Source organism: Scyliorhinus canicula, chromosome 8, assembly GCF_902713615.1.
Source record: "Scyliorhinus canicula chromosome 8, sScyCan1.1, whole genome shotgun sequence".
Taxonomy (NCBI): Eukaryota; Metazoa; Chordata; class Chondrichthyes; order Carcharhiniformes; family Scyliorhinidae; genus Scyliorhinus; species Scyliorhinus canicula.
In genome coordinates, this window is record NC_052153.1 from 7,376,681 (window position 1) to 7,391,785 (window position 15,105).

Below are 15,105 nucleotides of genomic sequence, written 5' to 3' on the forward strand. Positions count from 1 at the left end.
GTGCCGGGTAGGTGGATTGGCCACGCTAAATTGCCCCTTAATTGGAAAAAATGAATTGGGTAATCTAAATTTTAAAAAATATATATTTATGGTCCTAGTTTTGGGCTCAGCCACAAGTGGTTTGTGCCAATTTGGTTTAGTCAGTGAGGAGTGGAAAGCAACCTTCAAATTCTGTTTTTTTAAACTCCTTTTCGCAGTCAATGAAAACCAAAATGTGCAGCATTTCCTTCAACTGTGGAAGCTTAGCAAACTCCTTACGCTGCAGTTTGACAAAACCCACAAAAATTATTTAATCATGAGGATAGTAATTCCTGAAGAGCATCATTGTGGAAATTGATCTAATTCCAAAACAACACAGTCCCCATTGTTAACAGATTTCCAGTAGAGACTTGCTGCCGACGAGAGGAAAAACGTGCAGCCTGTGCAAAGGCAACGCATGCTACTGACTGGAAACTATGGGCGGAATTCTCTGCTCCCCACGCCGGGTGGGGGAATCGCGGGAGGGCCGGGCGACTCACGACACGCCCCCCTGGTGCCCCCCGCGATTCTCCCACCCCCCGCTCGGAAGAATCGGCAACCACACCTCGTCGCTGCCGTTGTGAACATGGGCACCAAATGCTAGTTTGAAGCTTGTGGGGGGCGGAGAGGGGAGTGAGCACCACGGCCGTGCTCGGGAGGGGACGCACATTCTCAAAGCGACGCACTCTTTCCCCTCCGCCGCCCCGCAAGATCAAGCCGCCACGTCTTGCGGGGCAGCGGAGGGGAAGACGGAAACCGTGCATGCGCGGGTTGGAGCCGGCCAATCTGCACATGCGCGGCTGACGTCACATAGGCGCCGCCGTCGCGTCACTCTCGGCGCTCCTAGACCCCCGGGTGGGGGTGAATTAGGTGCGAGGAGCGGCCTCCGAGGCCGTCGTAAAACCCGCCCGAGTTCACGACGGCCTTCCCGATTTATCGCGGGAGCGGAGAATTCCGCCCTATAGTTTTTTTAAAAACAGAGTGTTTCGACCAGATCACACCCCCTGCACAGACACACCAGCAGAAACCACCACATTATCGAGCACAACATAAACTCTCTTACACATGATAGCAAACGTCCTTTGATGTTTACAGGCAGCTTTCCTTTGAACAGACATAAATCCACGAAGACACGGAAAGAACGTGCAGCCTCCACACAGACAGTGACCCAGCGGGAATCGAACCTGGGACCCTGGAGCTGTGAAGCAACAGTGCTAACCACTGTTATTATATAAATAGTGTCTTTAAACATGGTAAACTACCCCATGTTAGTGTTAACAAACAGAATTTGACACCGAGCCACGTAAGGTAGATAGTAGGCAGATGACCAAATGATTGACCAATCAGGTGGTCAATCAGGGGTGCCTTTAAGGAGGAAGGAGAGTTTAAAAAAAAAAAAAATTTAGATTACCCAATTATTTTTTCCAATTAAGAGGCAATTTAATGTGGCCAATCCACCTACTCTGCACATTTTTGGGTTGTGGGGGCGAAACCCACGCAGACACGGGGAGAATGTGCAAACTCCTCACGGACAGTGACCCAGAGCCGGGATCAAACCTGGGGCCTCAGCGCCGTGAGGCGGTTGTGCTAACCACTAGGCCACCATGCTGCCCCTGGGAGGAAGGAGTTAAGAAAGGTTGAGAGGGGGAAATGAGGAGGTTGGGGTCTCGGCTGCTGGAGAAATGGCCACCGTTGCTGAAATTATTAAAATCGGGGACCAGGCCGGAAACGGAGAAGTCCGGATATCTCGGAGAGTTGTGAGGCTGGAAGAGATCACAGAGATAGGGAGGGGACAAGTGTCCCGGAGCCAGGATCGAACCCGGGTCCTCGGCGCCATCAGGCAGCAGTGCTAACCACTGCGCCACTGTGTCGCCCAGGAAAGTTAAACATTGCAAGCCTCTTGGCAACACGGTTGCACAGTGGTTAGCACTGTGGCTTCACAGCGCCAGGGACCCAGGTTCGATTCCCGGCTTGGATCACTGTCTGTACGGAATCTACACTTTCTCCCCGTGTGTGCGTGGGTTTCCTCCGGCTGCTCCGATTTCCTTCCACAGTCCAAGGATGTGCAGGTAAGCTGGACTGGCCCTACTAAATTGCCCAAAGCGTTCAAAAAGGTTAAGTGGGGTTACTGGGTTGTGAGGAGAGGATGGAGGTGTGGGCTTAGGTGGGCTGGTCTTTCTGGTGTGGACTCGATGGGCCAAATGGCCTCCTTCTGCACTGTAAATTCTATGACTATGACATTGCAGAGAAACAGCCACGTTCACAACTCCCATTCGGGATCCGAGAATGTATATTTAATCCAACACTGGGGACGAAACAAAGCAGTTCGCAGAATTTATTAGCCCCGCCAAGCGGGAGATCACAAGATTTGTTAAAAACGCCTCACAACTATAACGTCGGGGTAATTTTCATTCACCTGAGCCCCACAAGACCACCCACCCCGGGAGGGAAGTAGCAGGTCTGTTTGGTTATTCAACTAATCCATCACTGACACGCGAGATAGTGAGCTGGAACAGGGTCAGAGGTCAAGGCCCTTTGATTTTTTGCATCAAGAGTCTTATAGAGTCTTGAGGATGAAAACAGTCAGAGGGAGGGAGGGAGAGAGAGAGAAAACTCTTGTTTAAAAGTTAGTGTCAATTAATTGCAGGAGTTTGCTAGCTCATGAAGAGAATTTAGCCCATTAACAGATTATAATGGAATGGTTTAATTTATTTATTATTTATTCCAATTAAGGGGCAATTTAGCATGGCCAATCCACCAAATCTTTGGGTTGTGGGGGTGAAACCCACGCAGACATGGGGAGAATGCAAACTCCACACGGACAGTGACCCAGAGCCGGGATCGAACCTGGGACCTCAGCGCCATGAGGCATCAGGGCTAACCCACTGCGCCACCATGCTGCCTATAGAATGCTTCTATTACTGCTGTGTTATAAGGAGCTTCAAGAAATAGATCACCCACTGAAAACTCTCTCCTGTTCAGTCATATGCCACATGTAAAAGAAGCCAGTCCACGTGGGGGGGGGGAATGTTTAATTAATTTATAAAGTTAATTGCTACTTTATTTTAATGGTTGTCCAATAGCTCTATCATGAATCGGGATTACTTGTTTTTAATATCATCATCATCACAATTCAGCTATCAAACCAGTTAATAAATAATAATAATAACAATCGTTTATTGTCACGAGTAGGCATCAATGAATGTTACGGTGAAAAGCCCCTAGTCGCCACGTTCCGGCGCCTGTTCGGGGAGGCTGGTACGGGAATTGAACCGTGCTTCTAGCCTTGTTCAGCATTACAAGCCAGCTGTTTAGCCCACTGTGCTAAACCAGCCCCATTTACCAGTTTACCAGCCCACATCAGTACTTGGGCAGAGTAAGGGACACCCAGGCAACCAGAGGGTGGGGGCTGATTTGTGGTGCCGGGGTGTGGGGGGGTCTTTGATATTGGGCCGCACGTTCAAAATGGCGGCCCGATAGCAGGATTCTCTTGGGAATCCCTGACATTCCTCACCATGCATAAATCCGCATGACAAGGGATACGGAATTGCTTCCTGACTTGCACTCCCAGGGGGAACGCAAATTGGTTGCAATTCTCATCCGGCGGGAAAACATAGGGCGGGATTCTCCATTGCCCGGCGCCGACATTCGGGCGGAGAATCCCTGTTTATGACCGAATTGGGCGCGGTTCCCGTTTTCGGATGTTCCGCCGCCTCCAAATCGGCGTCATTGTGAGTTCGCCGTACGCCATTGAGACGGTCTCGGGACGTTACAGGAGGGCACTGCCCCGATGCTCCCCCCCCCCCCCCCCCCCCCCCCCCCCGCGATGGGCAGAGTTCCCGTCCGAGCGGGGAATGTGTGGTCCCAGCAGTCGGGAACCCAGCATGGCGGCTGCGGACTGTGTCCAGGGCCGCCACAGTCAGGCGGGGGCTGTGCTGCTGGCCTGGGGGGGGGGGGGGGGAGCTGTGCTGCTGGCCTGGGGTGGGGGGGGGGGGGGAGCTGTGCTGCTGGCCTGGGGTGGGGGGGGGGAAGAGCTGTGCTGCTGGCCTGGGGTGGGGGGGGGAGCTGTGCTGCTGGCCTGGGGTGGGGGGGGGGGAGCTGTGCTGCTGGCCTGGGGGGGGGGGGGGGGGGCTGTGCTGCTGCCCTGGGGGGGGGGGGCTGTGCTGCTGGCCTGGGGTGAGGGGGGGGGGGGGGGGGGGGGGGGGGGAGCTGTGCTGCTGGCCTGGGGTGGGGGGGGGGAGCTGTGCTGCTGGCCTGGGGTGGGGGGGGGGAGCTGTGCTGCTGCCCTGGGGTGGGGGGCTGTGCTGCTGGCCTGGGGTGAGGGGAGGGGGAGCTGTGCTGCTGGCCTGGGGTGGGGTGGGGGGGGGGGGGGGGGGGGGAGCTGTGCTGCTGGCCTGGGGTGGGGGGGGGGGGGGTGGGGCTGTGCTGCTGGCCTGGGGTGAGGGGGAGGGGGGAGCTGTGCTGCTGGCCTGGGGTGGGGTGGGGGGGGGGGGGGGGGAGCTGTGCTGCTGGCCTGGGGTGGGGGGGGGGGGGGGCTGTGCTGCTGGCCTGGGGTGGGGGTGGGGAGGGGCTGTGCTGCTGGCCTGGGGTGGGGGGGGGGGGGGGGGGGGGTGGGGGGTGGGGTGGGGGGGGGGGACACGTCGGAAGAGCGCTATCTGGCTGGTTGCGTCCACATGCAGCCGGCGCCATGTTGTGAAGCACGAACACTGCAGGCTGTCGCCTTGCGCATGCACGGCCATGGACCTGGCAATTCTCCAGACATTTATATCGGGAAGGCCGGAGGGTTCACATGACACGGCTGCTAGCCCCTCACCGGCCTCACAGCGATCACAGTATCGGTGCCGGGGCGACGCAATGTTTTCATCGCAAAACTAGACACTTCCTCCGGCTTACATTAACACTGCAATGACGTTACTGTGAAAAGCCCCTAGTCGCCACATTCCGGCGCCTGTTCGGGTCACAGAGGGAGAATTCAGAATGTCCAATTGACCTAACAGCACGTCTTTTGGGACTTGTGGGAGGAAACCGGAGCACCCGGAGGAAACCCACGCAGACACGGGGAGAACGTGCAGACTCCGCACAGACAGTGACCCAAGCCAGGAAGCGAACCTGGGACCCTGGAACTGCGAAGCAACAGTGCTAACCACTGTGCTACCGTGCCGCCCATGTATCTGGCCCAGCAGGCATTCTAACCACTGGGGTTGGAGTTAGCGCTAAAGAGCCGGGCAGCTGGAGCTCCACTTACCGCACACTCACTGAAGTCACCAAGGTGGCCCACAGAAGACCTGCCGCCCACCCGCTGAGGTCAGAAATCCGAGGTGGACCCACAGCTTAATGCCAGTGAGGAGCGGAGTGGCGTACTGGTACTGTCGTTGGACCCGTAATCCAGACACCCAGGATAATGCTCTGGGGATCAGGTATCAATCCCATCACAGCACATAGTGAAATTGGAATTTGATAAAAACCATGAAACCATTGTCAATTGTTGTAAAAACCCATCTGGTTCACTAATGTCCCTTTAGGGAAGGAAATCTGCCGTCCTTACCCGGTCTGGCCTACATGTGACTCCAGACCCACAGCAATGTGGTTGATTCTTAAATGCCCTCAGGGGTGGTCAATAAACACAGGCCCAGCCAGCGCCGCCCGCTTCCCATCAATAAACACAGGCCCAGCCAGCGCCGCCCGCTTCCCATCAATAAACACAGGCCCAGCCAGCGCCGCCCGCTTCCCATCAATAAACACAGACCCGGGCAGCACGGTGGCACAGTGGTTAGCATTGCTGCCTACGGCGCTGAGGACCCGGGTTCGAATCCCAGCCCTGGGTCACTGTCCGTGTGGAGTTTGCACGTTCTCCCCGTGTATGCGTGGGTTTCGCCCCCACAACCCAAAGATGTGCAGATTAGGTGAATTGGCCACGCTAAATTGCCCCTTAATTGGAAAAAATAATTGGGCACTCTAAATTTAAAAAAAAAATAAAAATAAAAAAAATAAACACAGGCCCAGCCAGCGCCGCCCGCTTCCCATCAATAAACACAGGCCCAGCCAGCGCCGCCCACTTCCCATCAATAAACACAGGCCCAGCCAGCGCCACCCACTTCCCATCCATAAACACAGGCCCAGCCAGCGCCGGCTGCTTCCCATCAATAAACACAGGCCCAGCCAGCACCGGCTGCTTCCCATCCATAAACACAGGCCCAGCCAGCGCCGCCCGCTTCCCATCAATAAACACAGGCCCAGCCAGCGCCGCCCACTTCCCATCAATAAACACAGGCCCAGCCAGCGCCGGCCGCTTCCCATCAATAAACACAGGCCCAGCCAGCGCAGCCTGCTTCCCATCAATAAACACAGGCCCAGCCAGCACCGCCCGCTTCTCATCAATAAACACAGGCCCAGCCAGCGCCGGCCTCTTCCCATCAATAAACACAGGCCCAGCCAGCGCCGCACGCTTCCCATCCATAAAACAGGCCCAGCCAGCGCCGGCCGCTTCCCATCCATAAACACAGGCCCAGCCAGCGCCGGCCGCTTCCCATCCATAAACACAGGCCCAGCCAGCGCCACCCACTTCCCATCCATAAACACAGGCCCAGCCAGCGCCGGCTGCTTCCCATCAATAAACACAGGCCCAGCCAGCACCGGCTGCTTCCCATCCATAAACACAGGCCCAGCCAACGCCGCACGCTTCCCATCCATAAACACAGGCCCAGCCAGCGCCGCCCGCTTCCCATCCATAAACACAGACCCAGCCAGCGCCGCCCGCTTCCCATCCATAAACACAGGCCCAACCAGCGCCGCCCGCTTCCCATCAATAAACACAGGCCCAGCCAGTGCCAGCCGCTTCCCATCCATAAACACAGGCCCAGCCAGCGCCGGCTGCTTCCCATCCATAAACACAGGCCCAGCCAGCGCCGGCCGCTTCCCATCCATAAACACAGGCCCAGCCAGCGCCGGCCGCTTCCCATCCATAAACATAGGCCCAGCCAGCGCCGGCTGCTTCCCATCCATAAACAGAGGCCCAGCCAACGCCGCACGCTTCCCATCAATAAACACAGGCCCAGTCAGCGCCGGCTGCTTCCCATCCATAAACACAGGCCCAGCCAACGCCGCACGCTTCCCATCCATAAACACAGGCCCAGCCAGCGCCGGCTGCTTCCCATCCATAAACACAGGCCCAGCCAGCGCCGACTGCTTCCCATCCATAAACACAGGCCCAGCCAGCCCTGGCCGCTTCCCATCCATAAACACAGGCCCAGCCAACACCGCACGCTTCCCATCCATAAACACAGGCCCAGCCAGCGCCGGCTGCTTCCCATCCATAAACACAGGCCCAGCCAGCGCCGGCTGCTTCCCATCCATAAACACAGGCCCAGCCAGCCCTGGCTGCTTCCCATCCATAAACACAGGCCCAGCCAGCGCCGCCCTCTTCCCATCAATAAACACAGGCCCAGCCAGCGCCGGCCGCTTCCCATCAATAAACACAGGCCCAGCCAGCGCCGCACGCTTCCCATCCATAAACACAGGCCCAGCCTGCGCCGCACGCTTCCCATCAATAAAAAAAACATTTCCTTCCCCATGGTGGGCCACAGACTCAAGCACCCCCCTCCTGAACAGGGAGGTGGTGGCAGAGGCAGTGACCGCTGCCAGCCTCACCAGGTGGAGACAGGTGGTGGTCCGGTGGGGTGGGAGGCCTCTGCCCTGAGAGGGGATAGAACCAAGGATGATTTCCAAAGGCCACAGTGCAGGTGTCCTCTGGTTGGGGTGAGCGGTGCTGGTTCCCTGCTCCCTCTGCAGTGGGGCGGCACTTCTGAGGAGTGCCAACACCTGGTGGGCCCCCGATTGAGCTCGGCCACCCCCATCCACTTGCCGAGACACCTGGGATATGAGGGTGCACAGAAGGGTGGCCTGGGCGTGCTGCCAGATGACCCGAGGCTCTCTGAGCATTCAAAGGACACAGGCAGCAATCAGCAGGTTGAGCAGCCAGGGGCCTGTGAGGAACACTAGCAGGGTGTGTTTACAAGGCAGACTGCAACAATGGCAGTCTGAGCATAGTCATCCCGATCCCGAAGGGGGCACCCCAAGTCCACGGACACGGCACCAAGTCGCTCCCCACAACTGCCCCCAGCAGCTACCCCCTCACAAACCCAACAATTTCCACGGGTTTTTCAGGCTCGATTAAGAACATTTGAAATGAAAGGACTCAGGTGGATATTACGTGTGGCATGGATGGACAAGCAGACATGAGTGGTGCTCGAGAAAGCTTCTGTCTGTGGGAACTTGTTTGGAGCAGGGATATCAAGGGAGTTTTGGACAGGTGACGTGAATAGGAGAGGAGCGATTGGAAGAATCCATAGAATTCGCACAGTGCAGAAAAAGGCCATTCAGCCCATCAAATCTGCACTGACCCTCTGAAAGAGCACCCCACCCATTCCCCCGCCCTAACCCTGTAACTCCATCAAACCTGCACAACTTTGGACACCAAGGGGCAATTCAGCAGGACCAATCCACCTAACCTGCACATCTTTGGACTGTGGGAGGAAACCGGAGCACCCGGAGGGAACCCATGCAGGCACGGAGAGAATGTGTAAACTCCGCACAGTCACCCGAAGCCAAAATCGAACCCGGGTTCCTAGCGCTGAGCAGTGCTAACCACTGTGCCACCGTGCCGCCAAATACCAGAAGGTGGACTGGGCTCTGTATTGGACGGGCAGCGAAGGCAGCGGAGGCTAGAAACCAGTGGAGAGAGATTGTTCATAGTGCGTCACCCCTGAGAACGAGAATGGATGAACGACAAGACAGACAGATTCCCACTTCATTTAGAAGCTAATGAGAAAAGTAGGGGGCCGCCTCAGGTCAACTGGACAGCTGGTTGGTGATGCAGAGCGAGGCCAGCAGAGCAGGTTCGAATCCCGTACCGGCTGAGGTTATTCAGGAAAGCCCCACCTTCTCAATCTGGCCTCTCGCCCGAGGCGTGGTGATCATAGAAACATAGAATTCCCACAGCGCAGAAGGAGGCCATTCGACCCATCGATTCTACACCGAATCTCGCAAAGAGCACCCCACCCAGACCCACTCCCCCGCCCTATCCACGTAACCCCACCTAACCTCCTCAGGTAAAATCACCACCAAAATGACCCCCTCAAAGGGTAAAGCAGCCCATGGTCGTCGGGGACTACGGCAACTTTACCTTTACTTTAATGAGAGAAGTAGCCATTCTTTACCTGGGAGTTTAAAGGCGGGAGTGTGGGGGGGAACGTCAGAAACTCTTTCCGTGTCGGGGATTGTCACAACCTTTCAAAGGTCACAGGCCTGAAAGGTTGACTCAGTTTCTGTCTCCGCGGATGCTGCCTGACCTGCTGAGTATTTCCAGCAATTTCTGGACAATAATCAGGAGCAGGGCCCCGGGAAAATCTGCATTTCAAACCCCCCTCTCTTAGGCTAGTATGTGATGCAAAGCCATTCAATGTATTGGCACCACCAGCAAGCAAAATGTGCATTTATATAGCACCTGTCAAGGCCCAAGGACGTCCCACGGCACATTACGGCCAAGACAGGTACTTGCTGAAGTGCAGTCACTGTTGTACTGGAGGAACTGGGGCAGCCAATCTGTGCACAGCAAGCTCCCACGCCCAGCAAAGTGAGCATGACTGGATAATCCGTTCTTGGTGATGTTTGCCAAGGGATGAATAATGGCCCGGGCAACGGGGAGGGCTCAACTTGCTCCTTTTTGGAAATACTGCCTTGGGAGGTCTGAGAAGCGAGTGGGAGTGGAGAATGCTCAGTTTAACACCATTCCCAGCATCGGAGGCAGGGTAGCACCCCCTCAGTGACTGTACTGGCAGTGCTCCAGCCCCTAGGGTGGGACTTGAACCCTAGACTTTTTAAGCATGACTTTCACAGCTAACACTGTTCCACTGAGGCTGGTGAAGGGTTAAACCCCAGGCCCTGATCCAGAGCTATGTCCAGTTATCTGCATTCACCTGCCCTTTACACACTCCATCGCTCCTCACAGAAGCCCACTCCCTAAATCCCCTTTGAAAGTTACTATTGAATCTGCTTGTACCACCATTCCCAGGCAGTGCCTCCCAGGCTGTATCCCAAAAAGTAAATCCTCCTTATCTCCAGCTCTCTCTCTCTCGCCAGTGACAGTCAATCAGTGTGTGACCCTGGCTGTCACTGGGAATAGTGACTGGATGGTTTGTCAGATTGTCAGGGGAGGAGGGGGATGGGCAACACTGAAGCTGAGAGAGAACAATAGAGGGGTTAGTGAGATTGCAACATGGGGATAAAGCTTCCAGTCTCTCCTGCCACACACACAGCCTGGGAGAAAGGAGATCTTTACTCTCACTTTGAAACAATAAAACACACACGCGTTTTCTCTGTGCACAGGAAGAGATTCTGCCTCCTGTGTGTGTGGAGCAATTTCAGTTAAAAGTAAAATCAATATTACAAAGTTTGTGAGCAGTCGGGAAAGTTTCCTCACCTTCTCCTAAAGCAGCTGGGGTTCGAAGCAGACAAACTCTGGGTGGCTGTCACTGTGTCCAAGCTGCTCATCCCGGGTGGGACATGGCTCTCAGTATCTGGGCCAAACTTCCTGGATTTTCCTTTCTCTCCAGCTCTCCTTCGCTCTCTCCAGCTCTCCCTCCTCTTCTCTCTCTCCAGCTCTCCTCTCTCTCTCCTCTTCTCTCTCTCTCCAGCTCTCCTCTTCTCTCTCTCCCAGCTCTCCTCTCTCTCTCCTCTTCTCTTTCTCTCTCTCTCCAGCTCTCCTCTCTCTCTCCTCTCCAGCTCTCCTCTTCTCTCTCTCCTCTCTCCCCAGCTCTCTCTTCTCTCCTCTCTCTCTAGCTCTCCTCTTCTCTCTCTCCAGCTCTCCTCTCTATCTCTTCCCCTCCCTCTGTTCACTCTCTGACTCTCCACCTCTCTCTCTCACTCCCCCTCTCCCTGCCTCTCCCTCTCACTCCCCTCTCCCTGCCTCTCTCTCTCTCTCACTCCCCCTCTCCCTGCCTCTCCCTCTCACTCCCCCTCTCCCTGCCTCTCCCTCTCTCTCCCTCCCTCTCCCTGCCTCTCCCTCTCTCTCCCTCTCCCTCTCGCTGCCTCTCCCTCTCTGTCTCTGGCGATGTCTCCCGGAGCCGCTACATTACCACATCTGCAGCCTGGGTTTCAGTAGATTCCAGGTCAGATCAAACCCCCTGCCCCCCTCACCCCCTGCTGCCCCCCCTCACCCCCTGCTGCCCCCCTCGCCCCCTGCTGCCCCCCAGCCTCCTGCCGCCCCCACACTTGCTTCTCTCCCTGGGCTGAGTTAAGAGGAAGTGAGTTACTCCGACTGCATTCAATCTGCGGCAAGGGGGAGTTTTTAACTCCGGCGTCATCAACTTTCCTCTCCTGTTCTAAATTCTCTCTCTCCTCTCTCTCTCTCTCCTGTTGTAAACCTCTCTCTTTCTCCTTCCTTCCTTCTACTCTCTCTCCTGTTGTAAACCTCTCTCTTTCTCCTTCCTTCCTCTCTCTCTCCTGTTGTAAACCTCTCTCTTTCTCCTTCCTTCCTTCCTCTCTCTCTCCTGTTGTAAACCTCTCTCTTTCTCCTTCCTTCCTTCCTCTCTCTCTCCTAATGTAAACCTCTCTCCTGTTCTAAACCTCTCTCTCGCCTTCCTCTCTCTCCTGTTGTAAACCTCTCTCTCTCTCCTGTTGTAAACCTCTCTCTCTCTCCTTCCTTCCTTCCTCTCTCTCTCTCCTGTTGTAAACCTCTCTCTCTCCTGTTCTAAACCTCTCTCTCGCCTTCCTCTCTCTCCTGTTGTAAACCTCTCTGTCTCGCCTGTTGTAAACCTCTCTCTCTCTCCTGTTGTAAACCTCTCTCCCTCTCTCCTGTTGTAAACCTCTCTCTCTCTCCTTCCTTCCTTCCTCTCTCTCTCTCCTGTTGTAAACCTCTCTCTCTCCTGTTCTAAACCTCTCTCTCTCTCCTTCCTTCCTTCCTCTCTCTCTCTCCTGTTCTAAACCTCTCTCTCTCCTTCCTCTCCTGTTGTAAACCTCTCTCTGTTTTGTCCGCTTTACAATCACAAGTGTGCAGTTGATGACCTCTATTGGAGATCCGGAGGAAATCCAGCTTAACTTTACCCCATTTTGTACAATTGGAATATTAACCTTGGAACCATGGAATCCCCACCGTGCAGGAGGCCACTCGGCCCATCGAGTCTGCACTGACCCTCTGAAAGAGCACCCAAGCCCCCGCCCCATCCCTATAACCCCACCTAACCCGCACATCTTTGGACTGTGGGAGGAAACCGGAGCACCCGGAGGAAACCCACGCAGACATGGGTAGAACGTGCAGACTCCACACAGACAGTGACCCAAGCCGGGAATCGAACCCGGGTCCCTGGAGCTGTGAGGCAACAGTGCTAACCACTCTGCCGCCAGTTGCGCCCGCCCTGAGACGATATATTCCTGTCCAACGTCCGTCACGCCCACGACTTTGCCAGGTGGGCAGGACTGGAAAATGTACCTGGTGGTCACTCTAATGCAGGGGAAACTGGCAGCCAATTTGGGCACAGCAAGCTCCCACAAACGTCAATGTGATAATGGCCAGATAATCCTGTTTATGCGATATTGGCTGAGGGATAAATATTGGCCAGGACTCTGGAGAGAATTCCTCTGCACCTCTTGTCCATGGGATCTTTGACATCCACCTGTAGCGGACAGACAGGGCCTCTGCTTAACATCTTATCTGAAAGATGACACACCAAGGAGAGTAGAGCACCCCCTTCAGTACTGCCCCAATATTTCAGCTCAAGTCCTGGAGTGGGACTTGAACCTTCCGACTCAGAGGCAGAAATTCTAACCAAGGAGACACAGCGATATGGGCTACTTCGTCAGCACAACATCCAGACCGGCACTCCCAGCTGCCTTTTGATGACATTTTAAGGCGAGGTCCCATCTGTCCTCTTAATTAGAGGTAAAATATCCCACAGCCTTGTCTGGTGAGGAGCAGGGGAGTTCCCGCAACTATTGAACCCTCAACCAATGTAACTAAAAAGCATAACTTGGTGACGATCACATTGAGGATTGGTGAAAAAATACATTTTGCATTCATCAGGATAATCGCAAGAATACCAATGTCAGCGGAAACAGGGCAATTCTATGACCAATCAGAGTCAAGTTGTCTAGTTTAAATTTTCAAACAATCTTGGCAGTTAACTGTCAGTCATCATCAACCGGTGTATTCTCCATGGCAATGCCTCTATCAATCAGAGTACACTTGCCAACCAATCAGCACTCACTTCTCTTACAATATAAAGTTGCAGTTTCCCCTGACATTGGTCTTCTCCTAATTGCTCTGATGAGTGCAAAATGAAAAGGTTTGACAGACAAGTCTGTTTTGTTATGCTTTTGACGTAGCATAAGCTGCTTCCTTGATGTGCACTCTGACAAAGGATAGCTTTAACACATTTATTAAACTGTTAACAATTCTGCTACCTTGATTCGACTCTCCTGTTAATCCTGCTATAACTACTCAGACTGATGAACCAGTCTGCTACAATCCACGTGGTGGGTGTGATGTGTTTCAAATCAACCCTGTGTACTCACTGTCTCCACTGGAAAGAGGGAGATCATGTGTGCTGTGTTCTTTTATATGGGTTGGTGTAATGCCCCCCTGTGGTAGTGTCACCTCTGTGTGTATCGTGAATGCCCATTGGATGTGTCCTATCTTACAGGCCTATTGTTGAATGTCTGTGTGTCATGTCTCTGGTGCTCCCTTTAGTGTCTATCTAGTCTACGTGTATTTACATTAACCCCTTGTGTATTTACAGTGATGCATATCATCACATTCCCCCTTTTTTCATGTTACATATTTTCTGTACAGTGTTAAAGAAAATTGAACAAAAACAGATAGATAAGTGATGCTCTGTACAAGTTATGATAACAGTGATCATTAAACAATAAGTCCAAATCATATGCATGAGTCCAAAATTCATCAATTATTATGATCGAGTATCTTTCTTGTTGGGTTGGTGAGGTGGTGATGTTGATGGTGGCATTGCTTTGTAAACGCCGTCAGTGTCCCTGAGCGTGAGGAACCAAGAAGTGGTCAAATCACTTTGTTGTCTGATTTGGAGTCTTTTTTTCTTCCGATGCTTGTGGTGGTGATGTATGCAATCTGTGTCGTCCTGCCTTGGTATTTCATTGTACTGAGCTGAGCAGTAACAGTGTCCTTCATGGGCAGAGATGTACCATGTCGTACCAGTCGTAGTTCCACTGTTGTTGTCTTTGTCATGCTTGTTGTCGACGTTGTTGCCTTTGGTACGCTTCTTGTTATTGTCTTTGATGTTGTTGTTGTGTTGGTTGGTTGTGTTGTCGTGTTTGCTGCGCTCAAGGACCACACTCTGTGGATAATACGAGTCCTTCACACGGTTACCCGTGTCAGCGTGCTTTGTGGCATCTGCTGTTTCCTTGAGCGTGCCGTCACTGAGACCACGGCGCTCCCCGTCTGGAGTCATGTCCGGCTTACTTGAATCAGTTTTGGGTGTCGATGCTCCCCGTCTGGAGCCCTTTCTGGTTCACCTGAGCCAGTTTTGGTTTCTTGATGCTCCCCGTCCGGAGTCATTTCAGGCTCACTTGAATCTTCTGAGGTTTCTTGATGCTCCACGTCTGGAGTCAAAACATTCAGGAATGCATTTGCTTGTGGAGAGGCTCGAGCGAATGAGGTTTGAAGTAACGTGGTGTCACCGAAGTCACCAGTAGTCTCACTGTGATTGTCGAGTGCCTCGTACACACTAGCTGAGGTCTGTCACATTGCACATCTTGTATGGGAAGTGGGATGCTGTCGTCACTTGTCGCACATACAGTGGGTAGAGCCTCAGTGTCTTCTTGCTGTGCACTTGAGCTGGGTAGACTGTCAGAGTCTTTCTGTTGTTCACTTGAGCATGACAGACTTGCATCACCTGCTGCTGGTTGCTCAGAGGAGGTTGCTAGACCCTCATGGTCTTGTTCATGCAAGGACTGCGCTCTGGGGTCATGCGTTGCTTCTATCGTGGAGTCTGTCCACGAGCTCACTGTGGAGTCTTTCATCGCTTTCTGTGTGGAGGTTGGGACCCTTCGTGGTGCGTG

At 54.0% G+C, this 15,105-nt stretch overlaps 1 protein-coding gene across 1 annotated transcript in view; it reads right to left on the bottom strand.

Annotated features, from left to right (window-relative positions):
• Nucleotides 1-10,719, bottom strand: part of cemip2 (cell migration inducing hyaluronidase 2) — an 82,617-nt gene extending 71,898 nt beyond the window's left edge. The window contains exon 1 of the mRNA XM_038804103.1: nucleotides 10,496-10,719. The gene's annotated coding sequence lies outside the window, so the exon portion shown is untranslated. The remainder of the gene's footprint in view (nucleotides 1-10,495) is intronic.
• Between the last annotated feature and the right edge of the window lie 4,386 nt (nucleotides 10,720-15,105).